Source organism: Lynx rufus, unplaced genomic scaffold (genome assembly GCF_022079265.1).
Source record: "Lynx rufus isolate CCGP_SWC_20201006 ecotype Redwood Valley unplaced genomic scaffold, mLynRuf1.p SCAF_17, whole genome shotgun sequence".
NCBI classification, from domain to species: Eukaryota; Metazoa; Chordata; class Mammalia; order Carnivora; family Felidae; genus Lynx; species Lynx rufus.
In genome coordinates this window covers 31,566,561-31,586,538 of record NW_025814831.1, presented here as the reverse complement: position 1 = coordinate 31,586,538, position 19,978 = coordinate 31,566,561, and the positions used below count along the sequence as shown (strand labels likewise).

At 39.5% G+C, this 19,978-nt stretch overlaps 1 protein-coding gene and 1 non-coding gene across 8 annotated transcripts in view; one reads left to right on the top strand and one right to left on the bottom strand.

Moving 5' to 3' along the window:
* The window catches only part of SIPA1L1 (signal induced proliferation associated 1 like 1), a 367,173-nt gene that overhangs the window by 127,406 nt on the left and 219,789 nt on the right, over window positions 1–19,978 (top strand). The gene's annotated exons all lie outside the window — the stretch shown is intronic.
* TRNAQ-UUG (transfer RNA glutamine (anticodon UUG)) lies at window positions 8,945–9,029 on the bottom strand. The gene has a single exon. It is a non-coding gene; the product is annotated as a tRNA-Gln (tRNA).

The window sequence follows — 19,978 nt, the reverse complement described above, 5'->3', positions numbered from 1 at the left end:
ACTTCCTTCTTTCGGTGTCATGTCTTCCCAGGGGTGGGTATTGATAGCATATTCCTTTTAATCCCTGAGTACTATTCCATCGTGTGGAAGTATCACTGCGTGTGTGTCCATTAACTCACTGAAGAATATTTGGGTTGTTGTGATTTGTGGGTATTACAGATAGCGCTACCTATGAGCCTTTTAGTACAGGTCTCTACATGAACACATGCTTTTCTTTCTCTTGGGTAAATACTTGGGAGTGGAATGGCTGGGTTATGTGGTAGGTGTACATTTAACTTTGAAAGAAATGTTAACCATTTTCCAGAGTTAACCATCAGTTTGTATTCCCAGCAGCGATGTTATTATCATCATTACTGTTCATTTCAGGTGCCTGACATACTTGCCAGCACTGGATATTATCAGTAATTTTTATTTTAGCCTTTCTAGTAGAGATGTGAAGTGGTATCTCACTGTGGTTTTAATCTGCATTTCCCTAATGCTGATGAACATTTTCTCATGAGCTTGCCTGCAGTCATTTGTATACTCTTCTGGGTAAAGTGTGTGTTCAGGTCTTTTTTTTTTTTCCTTAACTGAAGTATAATTGACATTCAGTGTTACTAGTTTCAGGTGTACAACAGACTGAGTCAAGAATTATATACTTTAGGAAATGCCTCAGTAAGTGTAGTTACCATCTGTCACCATAAAAAAATTGTTACAATGTTATTGACCATATTGACTATACACCCTCTGGTGTACTTCTCATTCCTCTGACTTCTTCTGTAACCAGAAGTTTATGCCTCTTAATTCTCTTCATCTGTTGTGACCACCACACCACTGCTCCACCATTGGCAACCACCAGTTTGTTCTCTGTATTTATGAGTCTGTTTTTGTTATTGTTGTTTGGGTTTTTTTTTTGTTTGTTTGTTTTTTTTAGATTCCACATAAGAGTGAAATCATATGGTATTTGTCTTTAGCGGATTTATTTCACTTGGCATAATAGCCTCTAGGGCCATCTGTGTTGTCACAAATGGCAAGATTTCATTCTTCTTGATGGCTGAGTAATATTCCATTGTATATGTATACCACCTCTTCTTTATCCATTTATTATCACTGGACACTTAAGTTTTTTCCAATCTTAGCTGTTGTTAAAAAGGCTGCAGTAAACATAGGGATGCATCTGGCTTTATGAATCAGTGTTTTTGTTTTCTTTGGGTAAACATCCAGAAGTAGAATTACTAGATCACATGGTATTTCTGGTTTTTTCTTTTTTTAAGGAACTTCCATACTAGTTTCTATAGTAGCTGCACCAATGTACATTCCCACCAACAGTGCATGAGAGTTCCCTTTTCTCCATATCCTCACCAACACTTATTATTTCTTGTCTTCTTGATATTAGCCATTCTGAGTGGTGTGAGGTACTCCCTCATTGTGATTTTAATTTGCATTTCCCTGATGGTTAGTGGTGTTGAGTATCTTTTCATGTGTCTGTTGGCCATTGTCATCTTTGGGAAAGTGTTTATTCAGGTCTTCTGCCCACCCCCCTCCCCTGTGCTTTAAGTTTGCTCGTTTATTGAGGGACAGAGAGAGAGGGAGGGAGGGAGGGAGGGAGGGAGGGAGGGAGGAAGAAAGTATATGAGCAGGGAAAGGGCAAAGAGAGAGGGGGAAAGAGAGAGAATCCCAAGCAAGCTCTGCATTGTCAGTGCAGAGCCTGACGTGGGGCTCAAACTCACAAACTGTGAGATCATGTCCTGAGCTGAAACCAAGAATTGGATGCTTAACCAATTCAGCTGCCCGGGCGCCCCTCTGCCCATTTTTAAATTGGATTGCTTGCTGGTTGGTGTCAAGTTGTAGGAGTTCTTTACATATTTTGGATATTAAACTTTTGGTCAGATACAACATTTGCAAAAATCTCCCATTCAGTAGTTTGACTTTTCATTTTGTTGATAGTTTCCTTTTCTGTGCAAAAGGGGGAAAAAACCCTTTTAGTTTGATGTAGTCCCAATTGTTTATTTTTGCTTTTGTTTCTGTTAATGGAGGAGATAGTTCCAGGAAAATATTGGTAAGCCCGATGTTTAAGAGTTTATTGCCTATATTTTCTTTTGGGAGTTTTATGATTTCAGGTCTGACATCTAGGTCTTTCATCCATTTTGAGTTTATTTTTGTGTATAGTGTAAGAAAGTGGTCCAGTTCATTCTTTTGCATGTAGCTGTCTGATTTTCTCAACACCATTTATTGAAGAGATTGTCTTTTCTGCACTCTATATTCTTGCCTCCTTTGTTGTAGATTAATTGACCATATAAGTGTAGGTTTATTTCTGGACTCTATTGTGTTTCATAGATCCGTGTATCTATTTTTGTGTCGGTACTATACTGTTCTGATTCATTGTAGCTTTGTAGTATAATTTGAAATCTGGGATTATAATAGCTCCAGCTTTGTTCTTCCTCAGGGTTGCTTTGGCTCTTGGGGGGTCTTTTATGGTTTAATATAAATTTTAGGATTATTTATCCTAATTCTCTGAAAAATACTATTGGTATTTTGATAAGGATTGCATTGAAACTGTAGATTGCTTTGGGTAGTATTGAAATTTCAACAGTATTCTTCCAGCCTGTGAGCATGATATATCTTTTCATTTATTTGTATTATCTTCAGTTTCTTTCATCAGTGTCTTACAGCTTTTACAGTATAGGTCTTTTCCTCCTTGGTTACATTTATATCAAGGTTTTGTGTTTTTTCGTTTTTGTTTTTGGTGCAATTGTAAATGGGATTGTTTTCCTAATTCTATTTCTGCTAGTCTTTTATTAGTCTATAGAAACAACACATTTCTGTATTAATTTTGTCTCCTGCAACTTTATTGAAGTCAGTTTAATAGATTTTTGGTGGAGTCTTTAGATTTTTCTGTATATAGTAATCATGTCATCTCAAATAGTGAAAGTTTTACTTTCTTACCAATATGAATGGCCTTTCTTTCTTTCTTTCTTTCTTTCTTTCTTTCTTTCTTTCTTATCTGATTGCTGCAGCTAGGACTTCCAGTTTTGTGTTGAATAAAAGTAGTGAGGTGTACATCCTTTTCTTATTCCTGATCTTAGGAAAAGGTGTCCGCTTCTCACCATAGAGTATGATGTTAGCCCTGGGTTGTTACATTGAGGTATGTTCCCTCTAAACCCACTTTGTTGAGGCTTTCAATTATGAATGATGTTGAATTTTGTTAATGCTTTTTCTGTATCTATTGAGATGATTATGTCATTTTTATCCTTCCTTTTGTTAATGTGGTGTGTCATGTTGATTGATTTGTGAATATTGAACCATCCTTGCATTGCTGAAATAAATCTTACTTGATCATGGGGAATGATCCTCTTAATGTATTGCTGAGTTTGGTTTGCTAATACTTGTTGAGGATTTTTGTATCTATGTTCATCAGGGATATTGGTGTGGAATTTTTTTTTTTTTTTTTTTGTAGTGTCTTTGTCTGGTTTTGGTATCAGGGTAATACTGGCCTTATAGCATGAATTTGGAAGCATTCTTTCCTCTTCTATTTTTGGGAATAGTTTGAGAAGAAAGGGTATTAATGCCTCTTTAATTGTTTGCTAGAATTCACACGTGAATCTGTCTGGTTTTGAACTTCTGTTTGTTGGGAGTTTTTTGATTACTCATTCAGTTTCTTTGCTAGTAATCAGTCTGTTTGGGTTTTCTATTTCTTGTTTCAATCTTAGAAGGTCTTTTTTGTTGTTGTTTTTGTTTTAAGGAATTTATTCATTTCTTCTGGGTTGTCTAATTTGTTGGTGTATAATTTTTTTGTAGTAGTCTCATAATCCTTTTTATTTCTGTGGCATTTATTGTAACTTCTCTTTTGTTTCTTATTTTGAGTTCTTTCTCTCTTGTTCTCTCTTTTTATGAGTTCAGCTAAAGGTTTATCAGTTTTTTATTTATCTTTTTGAAGAACCAGCTCTTAGTTTCATTGATCTTTTCTATTTCTTTTTAGTGTTTATTTATTTTGAGAGAGAGTGCATGTAAGCAGGGAGAGGGACAGGGAGAGAGGAGAGAGAGAATCCCAAGCAGGCTCTGTGCTGGTAGAATAGAGCCTGACGCAGGGCTCAATCCCACGAACTGTGAGATCATGATGTGAGCTGAAATCAAGAGTCAGATGCTCAACTGACTAGCCACGTAGGCGCCCCTTTTCTATGTTTTTGTAAAATTTTTAAATGTTTATTCATTTTTGAGGGAGAGTCAGAGTGCAAGTGGGGGAGCAGTAGAGAGAGACACACACACACAGAAGCTGAAGCAGGCTCCAGGCTCTGAGCTGTCAGCACAGAGCCTGACGTGGGGATCTAACCCACAAACGGTGGGATCATGACCTGAGTCAAAACCAACTGAACCATTCAGGCGCCCTCTGTTGTGTTTTAAATCTGTGTTTTACTTATTTGTGTTGAAATCTTTTGCCTATTTTTACTTCTTTTCTTGGTTTAGTTTTCATTTTTTAAAAAAAATATATTGTGGATAAAAATTCTTCATTCCTTATGTATTTTTCCCAGTCTGTACTTATGTCTTCTTTCTCTTAGTGTTTCTCTCAGAGCAAGAACTCTTTGCCTAATCCTATATCCTAAAGATTTTCCCTTGTTTTCTTCTAAAGGGTTTATAGTTTTACATTTTATGCTTAGATCCATATGATCTATTTTGAATTTATAGTTGTATAAGATCTGAAATTTAGGTCATGGTTCCATTTTTTGCATAAGGATATCTACTTGTTTCAGCACTGTTTGTTGAAAAGACAATATTTTCTCCAGTGGTTTGCCTTTACACCTTGGCCCAGATCAGTTGGCTATAGTTGTGTGGGTCGATTTCTCCAGTGCTTCCTGTTTCTCTGAGGTTCCCTTTTTTAGTCCTCCAGGCACAAAGATGGGGGTTTAGAGTGGGGCAGGGTGCTTCCTGTGACTACCTACATTTTGGACCAGGACACAGGAAGACAGCAAAAAGGCAGCAGACATTTGCCCTTATATCTGGAGAGCCTAAGTCCTCTGAGCAGTGAGGAAGAAAGTTTCCTATCCCTCGGAGGTTTAGGTGACTGTTTTCCTCTGCCCACTGCCACCTTGTGATTACGTTGGTCTGGGAAGCAAGAAATTAGAGAAATAAAAAAGAAGAAAAGTGAGGAATTTCTCCCACTCTCTGGGGTATCAGGAATCCTTTTTCCCCACTTCTTAAGCTAGAACTTAAGCTTTTCCAGATGTTCCCCCTCTGTCTACATCTTGGTGCTCATTTTCAGGTGTGTGGCTGCCTTGATTCCAGCCTGGAGGATTTTGGAGGAAAAAAAGGGGAAATTCTTCACTGGTTTGGTGTTACTTTAAGTTTTACACTACCGTGCCCCCCCCCCCCCCCCGCCGTGCCCCCCCATCAGCCTGTTATGGTCATTTACTTTTCAGAACCTTCAAAGAGCTATTTTTTACACTTTGTCCAGGTGTTATAGTTGCGTTCGGTGAGAGACTGGAGCGTGCTTTCTTCATCTTACCTGGGGCCAGTCTCTCTCTATGTTGTTTTTAAATACAAAACCTGGAGTACTGTTTTGGGCAAGTTACATAAATCTTAAAACAATAAGTATTCTGTGGACAATTGTTTTTCATAGACGATTTTTTTTTTAATGTTTATTTTTGAGAGAGAGGGAGACACAGAGAGGGAGGGGCAGAGAGAGGGAGACACAAGAGTCCGAAGCAGGCTCCAGGCTCTGAGCCATCAGCACAGAGCCCGACGCGGGGCTCGAACCCACGAACTGTGAGATCATGACCTGAGCCGAAGTCAGACGCTCAACTGGCTGAGCCACCCAGGTGCCCCCTCATTGACTTTTTTTTTCTTAAGTCATACTATATAGGGCTAAATTGGTTTTATTTGCATTTGTAAATATGAGAACAGAGTGGAAACCTTTCAGTTTTGTGGAAATCCTGTGTTGAGATTACAGTGGGATTTTTTTCTCTTGCTCCTCCTCCGTACTAAAAAATTAACAACTGAAAGCAAACATTTTAGTGCCCTGTGCAATTTACATTTAGTACCATTTGATTTTAGGCGAATTAATGCACTTGAATGCATCTGAAATCAGTGGCCATTCGGTATTCTGTTTATGTTGTGATTCTTATCTTTTGTTACATCAACAATGGTCTGATTTTAAGCCTTGCATATCTAGTGTCGAGTTGCCTCTGAGATGTGAGTTGATACAACTTCCTTCTAAACCCCTTGTTTAAGCTTTGAGAGGAATCAGAGGACTTAGGGAAGTCCAAAAAAGAGAGGCTAATTATTAACATATTCATTCTCTTCTGACTTTAAAAAAATGTGGACTAAATATAATTATCCAGACAGCTGGTGAAAAATAAATATAGCTCAGTGGATTCCTAGTGGAAACAACTACATGGTCTAGAAATTAGCTAATTTAAGTAATTATTTATCTGTAGAAATCCATTAAAAATTAGTGAGGGAGGAATCAACTATAGGTGATTGTAAGTCTCTTGAAATCAAACTCAGGAGGCCCTGTTAATAGAATCACAGCAGGTTATGGGAACAGACAATTAGAAACGCCAAGTTTAGGGGTGCCTGGGTGGCTCAGTCAGTTAAATGTCCCAACTTCAGCCTAGGTCATGATCTCACGGCTCACGAGTTTGAGCCCCGCATAGGGCTCTGTGCTGACAGCTCAGAGCCTGGAGCCTGCTTTGGATTCTGTGTCTCCCTCTCTCTCTGCCCCTCTCCTGCTCGCACTCTGTCTCTTTCTTTCAAAAATATATAAACATGAAAAAAAAAAGAAATAAAAAAAAAAATGGAAAGGCCAAGTTTAAGGTATTTAAAAATAACTCCTTTTGCATTAAAATTTTAGAAAGTAACAGTAATATTTGAAGAGGGAAGATAGTTGGATAATCCTATGGATATTATCCTTTTATAGATATATTACAGTGGTTGTTATTATTGGTGTTTTTATGCTTTGGGCACCTATTTTATTATAAAATGCTTGAGTCTTTGAGGACTATTCCACTGGCTCTCCTAGTGCTTGCTGTGCTTCTGTTCTTTAAGACTACTAATGATTGGGAGCATTTCTGGAGTTCTGTAGCAGACCCTGTGCGGAGCGCCCTCCATCGTTGTTCCATGCCATCCTCACGAGAACATGGTGAGGCTGGTCCTGATTGATGGGAGAGGACACGGGCACAGAGGGGATAAGTGTTCAGGATTGAATTCATGTGGTCTGGCCCGAGAGCTTTGCTTTGCTTTTAACCTTTTAGCTGTAAGATTACTCAGTTGAATGGAGAAAGATTCTCAGAAGGATGGGATTGAGAAGGTCAAATAAAATACTAAAAATTACATACATTTTATAAAAGTAAAGAATATTTGACTAGGTGTATGTAGAAGCTTTAAAAATCACGTGTTGAGTGCTCGCTTCGGCAGCACATATACTAAAAATCATGTGTTGGGTTTAGTGATTATCCAGTGTAAACCAAAGGAAGAATGGGAACAGTCTTGGTGTTATGAGTCATTCTGTCATCAGAACATTTCTTCTGCCAGTTTTCCCCTTGTCTGCTTGGTTTAAGTAACCACTTTTTATCATCACCCTCTTCCTGAGTACATCTTGCTCGGTAGCACTGTGCTGTGGTATGCCCCAGTGACGAGACTGCATCGAAAGGGAGACTTGGATGGGTTGAGGGTCATGGAAATAAGAGCTGGGTACTTTTTTTTCATATGGATAATTTAGGGTCCTAATACCCTGAATCTTCTAAGCTTCCCAAATGGTAGTAGGAAATGTGTCCTTGTTTGTGTTCAGAAGAGACGAATCCTCTCTGCCTTTTCTTCTTCTCACCCAAATTAATTAAAGTGCTCTCAAGCCAGTTGGCTGATTTTATGCTTCTAAGAGAGAATAAGACCCTTGAGGGATTGAGGAATGGTGTTAACATCCTGTCCAGATGGATACTGGTGCCTGGACGTTCATGTTTATCACATTTTCCTTTGTGAATGTACAGACAGCAATCAGCTGAGAGTCAGCCAGACAACTTGTGTGGGATCCTTCCTTTCTGTGAGCAATTTGGCCTGATAGTTAGGCACAGATAAGATCTTTTCTTCATGCCTCCAGAGCTGTTTTGCTCTCTTTTTGATAAGTGACTTGTTGGTTCTGTAGGACCAGGACATACTGAAATCACTGGGGGAAAAGCCTCAAAGGGTCAAAATTTGAGGGCCCTCAAAATTTTATTCTCTACCTAACTCTAAACACTTGTTTATAATGTGGTTTATCCACAATTGCATGGACAAATGACAGATGTTTGAGACTTGGTTTTTATTTCTGTTCCTAACAGCTGATCTTAAGCAGAGGCATTTTATTGTGAAACTGATAGTGAGGTTCTGGTATCTTACAGTGAAGTTGCATGTTCCTCTCTGTGCAAATGTCTCCAAATGCACCTTTCATTGACTTGGTACCTCACTTAGTGACCATTTAAAACCAGACCACTTTCTTTTCTGTTCTTCCGGAGCCATTGGTATTGTTGGGACATGACGTATATACACAATCTCTACAGAAACCAAGGAAAGACCCAGCTTAATTGTAATTCCTTAGAAAATCTTGCAATAGGTTAGGTCTGTAGCCTTCTTCTTGCTCACCTGGATGCTAGCGTACCGTCCCATTCTGCCTCTGTAGCCAGTTCATTTTCCCCATTGCCGCCATAATTTCTGTGCAAAAACGCATGTCTAACCCTGTCCTTCTCCTGTCTCCAAGGCTCCTCACAGCCTGTGGGAGCAAGTCCAGGATTATATGTGGCCCTCCAGACCTCTGACAGGAGCCTGGGCATCCACACCGTCTGCCTGCTTTGTACTTAATACTTCTTTTAAAATTTTTTTTTAATGTTTATTAATTTTTCGAGAGAGAGATTGACAGAGTGTGAGCAGGGGAGGGGCAGAGAGAGAGAGGGAGACACAGAATCTGAAGCAGGCTCCAGGCTCTGAGCTGTCAGCACAGAGCCCGATGTGGGGCTCGAACCCACGAACCGTGAGATCATGACCTGAGCCAAAGTCAGACGCTCAACCGACTGAGCCACCCAGGCGCCCCTGCACTTCGTACTTCTGACGCACCTCGCTGTCTCTCACCTCAGGGTGGTTGTGCTGTTCCCTTTCCACTTCCTGGTTCTGTAAGATTTTACTGAAAGGCTGCCTTCCTTCTGACAGCGCTAGGTTGCGCGATGTGCCCCGCTTCTGCACTGCTGTGGCACTCGGTATCCACCTGTCTCGTTGCCTGTCGCTGGATTGTATTCGAATGCCTGTGCCTGGGAGGGTGCTGTGAATTCCTGGAAAGCAGGGGACCGTGTCTTTACTACGTGTTCCCTCAAGCCTCATACAGAAACTGACACGCTGTAGATCCCATGCCCAGCCTGTGTCATGGTGGTGTTGCAAGAGTGATAGAGTTGCCTTTCCAGCTCCTGAGTTCCCAGCCCTAAGAATGTTTCAGGGAGGAGCTGAGGGGACTCTTACTCAGAAGTTACTCTAGCTCTCATTTTGTTTTTTATTTCACTTGAAACTTTTAATTAGCCCTTTTTTTTTAATCTTTTACCTTTGACAACAAAATAAAACCCTATTAGTACTTAACATCGTATTAATAGCTATAGAATGCCTCGTACATACATTAATTGGCACTAATTTTTCCAACAATGCTAAGAGGGGAGTGACAACATTATTTTCATTTTAGAGTTGTAGGAATTGAGGAATTGAGGCCAGGGAGAGGTAAATTAGTCTGCCCTGCCCAAGATTTTACCCACAATTAGTAGTTATTAGAACCAGGATTCAAATCCAGGTTTGAATTTGGATATTATGTGCATCTCACTGTTCCATTTGCCCATAAAGAAAGCTGGTGTTTGTGTAATAATTCAACGTAGAGCGGAATTCTACAGTTATCAAGTAGGCTTGTTGTTCTGTTTGAAGTACTAAGGAATATTCTTTTTAAAAAGGTGAACAGAGATAAGAATGGAAGTAGAATAATTTTCTCTTTAGTTTCTCCATTTGAGTTTTGTTTCTAGCTTTAAACAAAACCTACACATTGAATTAAAATGAAGAAGGTGATCCTGACCTTTCTGTTCTACAGTCTGTAAGTTTCTGGTTCTCCTCAAATATAGGAGCGCCCCCCCCCCCCCCCCGGCTCTGTGGAATTACTCCATTTGTTAGGCATAATCCATTGCACATGATACCTTAGCTGTTTTGATGGTAAGAGGAGGAGAAAGGAGTACAATTTCATTTCCATGAAAATGTAATCTCACCTCTCTCAGACAGGATACTTCTTAAAAGTGAAATGACAGTATCAAAGAGAATAAGAATGTTATGACATTGAAATCCCATTGTGGTTCTGTGATAGTGGCAGTGACAGCCAGGGGTTAATTCAAATCATAGGTCTCCAAAGTGACTCTTACCTGACAATATACCTGGCTTGTAAAGCCCAGAGAAGCTCTTTGTAAACAGCTTGTGTTTTGCTGTTACAGATACTTAATGGTGCCCCCCCTCCCACCCCCACGTGCCCGCTTCTCAGGGTCTGTTCTGCTGGCCCTACTCGCTCCCCAGTTCAGCTCCCAGAGTGGGTCAGATGTTTTAAGAACGAGATGTCTTTTGTGCCCAAAGGAAAACATTGGAAAAGATTTATTTTGATTTAAAATGTTGTTTAGTAATGATGTGGATGTGTGATTTCAATGTCAAAAAGATAGTGAATCATGAAATAATGTTTTTTTAAAAAATTTTTTTTTCAACGTTTTTTATTTATTTTGGGGACAGAGAGAGACAGAGCATGAACGGGGGAGGGGCAGAGAGAGAGGGAGACACAGAATCGGAAACAGGCTCCAGGCTCTGAGCCATCAGCCCAGAGCCCGACGCGGGGCTCGAACTCACGGACCGCGAGATCGTGACCTGGCTGAAGTCGGACGCTTAACCGACTGCGCCACCCAGGCGCCCCGATGTTTTTTTTAAATAATGTTTTAATACTATAAATCTTTTTGAAACTGCTTCTTGCCAAATCTTACCATGTGTACTTTAAATATTCTGTAGCATCTGCAATGAAAGTTCTGTTTGACTATTAGGAACACAGATCTGGTTCAGCGTGGTTGATTTCTCGCATAAAATGTCTGTAGGAAAATCGTCCAGGAGTGGTGGTTCTACCAAGTCATCAGGGAGGGACTTAGGCTCCTTCTGGCTTTTAGCATCCTAAGCAGCATAAAGCTGTCTTCCACAAAACCATGGGACACTGTTGGATCTCTAGCCAAGCTGTCTACAGAAGGAGGGGAAAGAAAAGTGGCAATAGGAACTTTCTGGAATCTCTACCCACGGACTTCTCCTTGAAACTCCTTGGCGACCACTGTCTTCAAGGGAGGCTCAGCTGTGGTGTTTAAGTAGGCACATTGCCAGCCCAAATAAAGTCAGATTTCTATTGCTAAAGAAGAAGGGAAGGGCAGTGGACATTAGGTTGGAAGAGTTGACTCTACCACCAAATGTGAAGTTTATTTTTTTTAAGTGATGTATCTGCCTAACCATCTTTTCAAAATTTAAAGAGAGCTGTATTATGTAAGGATATTTTAAGAAAATATTTCAGTTCTAGGAGAAACTTTTTTCAGTCCACTGCTGTACTTTTTTATAAAATTCTTTTTTAAGACATTTTATTATTATTTTTTAAAGTTTATTTATTTATTTTGAGAGACAGAGAGAGCAAGGGAAGGGCAGAGAGAGCGAATTCCAAGTCAGTGCAGAGCCCGACTTGGGGCTCGAACTCATAAAAACCATGAGACCATGATCTGAGCTGAAATCAAGAGTTGGGTGCTTAACTGACGGAGCCACTAGGCATCCTTTATAAAGTTCTTAATGTTCTTTTATTTCTCTCTACTAAGTGATTTTTTTAAAATTATAAATATTAATAATCTGAGCTTAAAATAGAGCAGGATTGATATTATTACATGCTTCAGATTAAAAAATTCTTTCTGCTTCTCTGGAAGGCACATGTTTTAGAAATATCTGTGGAAGATCCTGAGGTCTTTCTCATAGAGCTTTAGACATAACGTGTGACAGCTCTTCCATCAGGTGGTAAAAACTGGTTTGGGTGGCTGTCCTCATGATCCAGTAGCGAAGTCTGCCATGCCCCTCTGATGTCCTGTGGTCTTTCTTACCTCTGGATTTTTCTGCTTGGTAAATCCTCTTTATGAAAAGTTCTGCTTATACTTTTTAACCTGGGAAAACTCTCATCATCCTTCAAGCTGTACTTCACTGCTTGACTCTTCCTCTCCTACCTGCCGACTACCTTCTGCGCCCCACGAACCCCCTGGTGTAGTGGCTCAGGTACTCCTGCTGGGTGTTCTTGGGGTCTCTGCTGCCCGTATCATGGAGAGGAGATACAGCCGTGATGGAGTGGAGTGAATGAGACGGGCCGCAGGACACTCTGACAGGTGCCCAGCCTTCCATAGGAATCACACATTGTATATATCCCTCATTGTTTCACAGTGTATCATACGTAATTGCTTCTGTGCTTTTCTGGATGATAGATTCCTTCAGGAGAGTTGCCGTGTTCTGTTGGCTAGAGTTATTCCTGGCGCCCTGTACTGTGTGTGGTGGATCGTAGGTGCTCAGGAAATGTAATGAACGAGCGGGAGCGAGTGAGGGAGAAAGGAAGACTGGAGCTCTCCAGTGTTTACTTTCATCGTGCTCCACCTGCGGAGACATGCGTGAGGGAGGTCCCTGCATCCCAGAGGTGCACCCTAGCTGGGCAGGGACCAACAGTTTTCCCACGGGCTCTTTTGTCTTTGGGAACGAGCTGGCCCTCCCACAGATACCTGGGCATAGTTCTGAAACAGAATTCACTGTCATTGGAAGACTGTTAGGTAGCAGGGCTGGATTCACCAACCTCATGTTGTTCATTAACCCTTAGTGTCTGCCTTGTGCTGGGTTCTGGAGCTGTAGAAGTGAGGAAGAGCAGTCCTTGTCTCTAAGTTCTTTTAGGATAGTGGGGGAGACAGGCAGACAGACACTCTGTCTTTAGTGTGTAAGTGCTTAAGTGAAAGATTAAAGGTGTGAACAGAGAAGGGACTTGTGATTCTTACGTTTTTTCTTTTTTCTCCTTTAAGAACATTAAGTTCTCATATGGTAGATAAGTACTGTACTGTTCCTTAAGCCCTGTTCTTTCCAAGATTTTTACAAGCCTTTTTATATTCATATGTACAAGACACCAGACTGTTGCTGCCATAAAGAGGCAAAACCAGCAGCAGAGGTGATTATGTAGCTTCCGTGGTGCCAGTATCTTTGGCCACTACTGCCCTGCATTTGGCAACACTGAAAAACAAATACTGCTTGAACCTTCTCTTTTTTGAGTTCCTGGCGATCTTCCTTAAGGCGATTGCTTTATGGAAGATAGCTACTGGAAGCATCACATTCATATTCCAGAAGGTGAAAAGAGAGAGGGAAACAAGGGTGAAATTCTGAACAGAATCCGCGCCCTTGAAGCAACCTTTCTTTGCTTAATTTTCTCAAAACACATATGCTTGTTTCTCATTGGCCAGACGTGCACTCACCTGGCTGCAAAGGAGGCTCAGAAAGGTAGTCTTTTAAAAAGTTAGATGCCTTGCTTCTCCTAGATCAATGGGGCTTCTGTTAGGAACAAGAGGAGAGTGGATATTGGGTAGTAACAAGCAGCCTCGGCCACATAGCTCAATAAATGTTCTTTGGATGAATGACTGAATAAGGCATGACTGAGTCAAGGCCTTTGGTGCAGATACTGAGCGTTTACTTTTCATGGTCTGTAGTTTTTGAATCTTAAAATCAGATCGACCTTTCAGATATCTAGAAAATGAAATGTTTGGATTTCCTCTGCCTTCTGAATCACAGCGTTGGTTTATCTTCAGGCCTGGTGGACTGGGCCAGAATTGTAGGCTAACGAGAAGAGACAACTTTGGTGTGTGACACATATATGTGGCCATGTCTGATATTTTACTTTCATTCTTAAAAAAAAATTTTTTTTTAATGTTTATTTTATTTTTACGAGGGAGAGAGAGAGTGCCAGTGAGGGAGGGCAAGAGAGAGGGAGATACAGCATTTGAAGCAGGCTCCAGGCTCTGAGCTGTCAGCACAGAGCCCAGTGCGGGGCTTGAACCCAGACAGTTAAATCATGACCTGAGTGGAAGTCGGCCGCTTTATCGACTGAGCCACCCAGGCACCCCTCACTTTCATTCTTGATTTGTAATAGTTTATTTATGGATCTTACTAAATTGCTGTTGTTTTGGATTAGAGAAAGAGATAGATCATTTATGTAGTTGTATTTACAGACATTTTTGAATTTACACATTATCTGCAATCTGTTGCTGATGTTTCAGAGATTTATTTGTCTTATTTTTCACCTTTGTCCTGGCAGCGGTTTTCCTAATGCGTTACTAAGGTTGCTAGGATGTGGTTTTTCTAAGTGATACAGTAAGGCCAATCTTAACACCGATCTTAATATACTTGAAATAGAAGTTTTTAAAAATTGTGAAAGTTCTGAGTGCCTTGAGGCTTCCTCACAAATGAGGATCACAGTTTCCAAAATTATCATCAATTGGTGCTGTAATTATTTGACTGATACGATGAAAGGATATTGATGGTTTTCTTTTATCTTCCAGTTGGTGAACATAATTGCAACAGAAAACTGTATTGTCAGTGAGACTATTTTGGTCAGTATGGCCCTGTGAACTTGTACTTTCTAAAAAGAAATGTTCTGTGAGGAACCTCAAAAATAGGTTTTTGTTGGTTTCTTCTTTGGGATGATATTCATGTACTCTGCACAACATTGAAAATATGCCCTTTTACTTCATTCTGTTGTGCTAAGCAATCGGAAACTGGTTTCCCCAAACTCTCTAAATGTGAAGAATGGCCTGCTTTAATAGTTATGTGAAGAAGCAAACTCCAGGGACACTCAGCTGCAGGATGGCTCCCTCTTCACAGCTGCCGCCCTTGCTTTGTGGAGGATGCCAGTTGCTAAGAGAAGGCTTTGTCTGTTGCGCATAAAATGAACTTTGTTTGGACCTCCCTCGAGCAACTTGAACTGTGTATGAGTCCAGCTGGACATTCCTCAGCAGATGATAATTTAAATGCAGGTCAAATTTAGAGCCCAACTTACACTAGTTTAAAAATAGACACTGCTGTTAGAAAGCTGACCTCTGATACATTTGGGGCTTGGGGATCTGATAGGGTATTTCTTGTAATTCCCACAGCTCTGTTTTAGGCTCTGAAAGGCAGTATGCATTTAGGTTATGTGAAACCGGTGTCCTTGTCCTTGGGACCCCATCTTCACACCATACCTCTGTCTCTTCCAGTGAGTTACTTCCAGTGAATCTATGTATCGTAGAATAGAATCTGATTTCCATACATTTTGTTGGATGTTTTATTGTCTAGGACAGGCTGGAGAAACAGAAAAGCTAGCAGGTTAATTTTAAGATAACAAGACGGTTGTATGATAAGTTCTTCGGATTTATTTAGATGAGTCAGAATGGAGCTCACAGTCTGTCAAATGCTACAAGTTAACATCCATACTATGCATGTGAATAATCAGGCATTAGCATATGGAGTCATTCATGTCTCCATTTATCACGCCCAGGTCTAAGGTTTACATAGAATGTGTTGTGTTCCACAGAAAAGTTAATAGGGAACGATTGAGGTTATGAAGTTTATAACTAGCCTTTTAATGATCAGAGAGCAAGCATATATCGAGCTTACGTGAAATATTTGAATTACTGCCTAAAATTTTGTTCCCAATTAAAACAAAATGGTAAGCTTAAAGTTTTAGATACTTCAGTTATTTAGACCTCACAGAAAAAGAAGCTTTAATAACAGTTTTTCTTTTACTCAGCATTTCTTTTACTCAGTAAAATCTATCTTCATTTCTGGACACCACCTCTCTTATAGTCTTAATGGTTATCATTTTTACTAGCGCCTTTATGTTTAAGCAGAGTTAGCCTTTAAACATTGAGTCTCTCTGGTACATTTAGCAACACAAAATTATACATTGTGATCCTTTGTCTGTAATGTAATTTTTTTACATCAAAATAAATGTCTTTTAAGAAGAGATAATATGGGTTTTTGTTTGCTTTTTGTTTATAAGAGGTCACAGTATATTGTATATACTGTGTGTGTGTATGTGTGCGTGCACGCACATGCACGTGTGTGTGTGTGTGTGTGTGTGTGTGTAGTCCATGTTATAATAATTGATGTGTTTCTGACTGAGGGCTACTGTGAATATTTTTGCATTACCCAGGTAATGGTTAGAAATCTCCCAAGATTACCCTGCCATACTATCAGGATAGAAATGTCATACCACTCACATTGTTTGAAACATCTCTGGAAATATTTACATATTTTTTTTCTTTGTTGTATACCTATTTGGATTAAAACAAAATACTTGCAATAGTTATTTCTCATCATAACATAAATGTTGAAACTATAAAAGGTAGAATTTCTGGGGTGCATGGGTGACTCAGTCAGGTATGAGTTCAACTCTTGATTTCAGCTTAGGTCATGATCTCATGATTTCAGCTTAGTCAGCCACTTTGGGCTCGACTGTGAGCTCGACTTTTGACTGTGTGGAACCTGCTTGAGATTCTCTCTTTCTTTTTTTCTTTCTCAAAATAAATAAGCATTTTTTAAAGAGGTAGAATTTCCTTCAAAAAGGCAACCATAGGTATTGAGTAGCTACATTATAAAGAACATTTTTAAAGTTAGTGTTTTAATAGGAATGAAGATTCTTGGGGGAAAACTTTCAGTCTTTTACCATTAAGGATGATGATACCTGTAGGTTTTGTGAAATACCCTTTATCAGATTGAGGATGTTCCCTTTTGTTCCTAGTTTGCTGAGAGGTTTTGTTTTTTTTCTTTTAAATCATGAATAGGTGTTGACTTTTGTCTGTATATGATCATACTTTATGTCCTTTCCTATATTAAAATAGTTTTCAGACGTGGTGTTACTGATTTTCAGATGTTAAAACAAACTTCTGTTGCTGGGATGAATCCTATTTGGTAATAGTATCTAACCTTTTTTTTTTATTGTTGTTGGGATATGGTTTACTAATTGAGAATTTTTGTATATATATTCATGAGGGATATTCATTTGTTTTCCTGTTTTATAATGTCTGTGCTTTACTTTAGTATCAGGGTAGTATTGAATTCATACAATGAGTTGAGAAGAGTTCTCTGTTTCAAACTGTATTTCCTGGAAGAATTTGAAGAATTGGCATTATTCTTTAAATATGTGATAAAATTCAGCAGTGAAGCCATCTGGGCCTGGGATTTTCTTTGTGACAAGATTTTTAATTTCCAGTTTAATTTCATGTTATAAGTCTATTCAGATTTTCTGTTTCTTCATGAATCTGTTTTGCTAATTTATGTCTTTCCAGGAATTTGTCTATTTCATCTAAATTGTCTAATTTGGTGGCATATACTTTTTTATAATTATTCTGTAGGGTCAATAGTGATGCCTCTTCTTTCGTTCCTGATTTTGGTAACTGGTGTCTTTTTCTTTCTTGGTCAGTCTAAAAGTTTTGTCTTTATTGACTTTTTTAAATTAAAAGAACCAACTTTGGCTTCATTGTTTTTCTTTATAATTTTTCTGTTTTCAACTTCATTGATTTTTGCTCTTAACTTTTAAATTTTCTTCCATTTGCTTGCTTTGGATTTAGTTTACTCTTCATCTAATTTTTTTAAGTGGAAATGAATTGAGATCTTTCTTATTTCCTAACATAGGCTAAGTTTAAGGCTGTAAAATTCTGGCAACTGCTTTAGCTACATCCTATAAATTTAACATGTTGGGTTTTATTTTCATCTAGTTAAAAATATTTATTAATTTTGCTTACAGTTTTTTTCTTTGGCCCATGGATTGTTTAGAAATTATTGTGTAATTTCCAGGTATTTGGAGATTTCCTAAATTTCTTTTGGTTGTTGACTTAATTCTTTGGAGTCCCATATTTTGTGTTATTTCAGTACTTAAGTGTATTTTGTGACATTGCATATGGTCTAATCTTGAGCCTCGAAAAGAATGTGTTACCTGTTGTCACAGTGTTCTTTAGATGTCAGGTCACTATGGTTATCGGTGCTATTTAAGTGTTCATATCCTTGCTGCTTTTCTGTCGAATTGCAATAATTTTGAATGGAGTGTTGAAGTCTCCAGTTACTGTTGAATTGTCTTTCTCCTTTAAGTTCTGCCCATTTTCATTTCATTTGTTTTGGGGCTCTGTTGTTGGATTACAGAAGTATTTGTAATTATTATATCTCCCTGATTAATCAGCCCTTTTATTGTTTTAAACTATTCCTTTTTCTTCACTGATATTTTTTGTCTTAAAGTCCACTCTGTTTAATAATAGTATGGCTGCTCCTGCTCTCTTACAGTTACTGTTTCTGGTATATGTTTTTCTATCTTTGAAGGTGATAACACTCAGTCATGTGTCAATAGGAGAACTGATGAAGTTTTGGGGTGATGGTGGGGTTTGTGGGTTTTGGAGCTGACAGCCAAGAAAGGATTCTTAAAGCCATCTTTGGTGCAAAAAGGTGATTTTATTAAAGCATGGGACATGACCTGCGGGCAGAAAGAGCTGCATTGGGGTCATGACAGGTAGTCATTATATACCCTCAAGTTGGGAGGGGGTCAGGGGGAGAGTAAGTCTCTAAGGAATTTTGGAAGCAAGGTTTCCAAGACCTTGAGGGACCTTGCTGGGGAAACACCATTTATCACTGTTTAGTAAAACCTCAGTCATAGTACCCTTCAGATGCATATTGGGGGGGCCGTCAGCTTGGAGCCTGATTGCCAGCATATATCCTGGGGCAGTTGAGATAAAGGAAGTAGACTGAATAGGATCCTCCAGGTTTGGACAATGCTAAGCCTGGGTTCTGTTTTGCCCCTGGCAAAGTATCAACATTGAGGCAGCTGGACTCCCAGAAGGAGGAGTTTTAAGGACTAGTCAGTGGGCTGTAGGCAGTAAGGGAATTTAATTTTTCATTTGCTTTAGTTTCCCACTTTACCATGGCAAACACCTAAACCCCTTTCCTTTGTTCTTGGGTAGCTGGGAGTGTCCGAGGAATATCACACAGATCCCTTCCGGGGTGGAAGGGTGGTGCTAGCTTGTGCTTTGCCCCTCAGCCTGCCTCATGCTCCCTCATCAAGAATGTTAGAGTGTTATACTATCATACAGTTTTTCAGACCTGCCACATTTTCATAGCATTTTGTTATATCTGCGATAGTGATATCTCCTTAAAGTAAAAACAAAACTCTCTTAAAAGTATCCCACAGTTGTAAACTATCATACCTATGTACAGTTCTGTAAATTTTAATACCTATTTATATTCCTGTAACTTCTACCACAGTCGGAATGCAGAACAGTTTCATAAGTGCCCCCCCCACTTCCTTTTGCTGTCCCTTTATAGTTCCCTCTTCTCCCACCCATATCCCCTGGCAATTACTGATCTATAGTCATTCTTGTCATTTTGTCTTTTTGAGGATGCCACTTAAGGAATCACATCATCATATAAATAGAGTCGTTCGGTGTTTAACCCTCTGAGACTGACTTGCTTCATTTAGCACCTCTTTGCCTTCGAGATTCATTTGAGTTGCATTTGAGTTGTTGTGTCCGTCAGTAGTTTGTCCCTGTTTATTGCTGCGTCTTCCATTGTGTGGATGCACCAGTGTGTTTTACATTCACCCCTTGAGGGACACTTGGGCTGTTTTCAGTTTGGGTGATTTATGAGTAGAGGTGCTATGAACATTTGGGTTGAGGTTTTTCTATGAGTGGAAGTTTTCACTTCTCTTAGGGAGATAACCCAGGTGTGTGATTTCTGGGTCTCAGGCTAAGTGTATGTTTAACTTTGTAAGAAACTGCCGGACGGTTTTTAACAGTGGTTGTTATTTTGCATTTCCACCAGCAATGTTTGAGAGTTCCACTTGGTTCCTGTCCTCGCCACTACTCGGTGTTGCCAGTATTTTTTATTTTAGCCATTCTAGTGGGTGTGTAGCAGTTTTAATTTGCCT